The 440-nt window shown below is 71.1% G+C and overlaps 1 protein-coding gene across 8 annotated transcripts in view; it reads left to right on the top strand.

The window, feature by feature from the left end:
- The window catches only part of KIF1A (kinesin family member 1A), a 105906-nt gene that overhangs the window by 781 nt on the left and 104685 nt on the right, over positions 1-440 (top strand). The gene's annotated exons all lie outside the window — the stretch shown is intronic.

The following is a 440-nucleotide window of genomic DNA, read 5'->3' as shown; positions in this document are numbered from 1 at the left end:
CCGCTTCGTGCGCACCGCGGAGGCAGCCCGTCATCCCCACCCCTGTCGTGCCCTTCCCCGGAGACCCCAGCTCCCTTCCAGAAAGACCCACCACCTGGGAGGGGCCGCCAGCGAACACGTCCTACGTCTCAGCAGCCAGCGCCCCTGTAACAGGTGTGGCCTGGCGGCGGAGAAGGGGGCTGCGGGGCTCAGTCGTCTGGGCTGGCCGCGCGCCCGCGGCACCGGGGTTCGAATGACAGAAAGGAATACTGGCAGCGAAGACCCTTGTACTGGCTGCGTAGCCGCCCTTCACACCAGTTCCCCGCAAAACCGCAGCGCAGCCTTCCCACTTGGGAAGGGGCCGGGGCAGTATCCCCGCCCGGAGGGAGGGCCCGTACGCGGCGGGGCGCTGGGTGCTGGGTGTGTGGGTGGGGGGACCGCCGGCCGCAGGGGCTGGAGGG

Source organism: Carlito syrichta, unplaced genomic scaffold (assembly GCF_000164805.1).
Source record: "Carlito syrichta isolate Samal-C Ts95f unplaced genomic scaffold, Tarsius_syrichta-2.0.1 Scaffold289289, whole genome shotgun sequence".
NCBI classification, from domain to species: Eukaryota; Metazoa; Chordata; class Mammalia; order Primates; family Tarsiidae; genus Carlito; species Carlito syrichta.
Note: the sequence above shows the minus strand (reverse complement) of the source record. Positions and strands in the feature narration are given on the sequence as shown.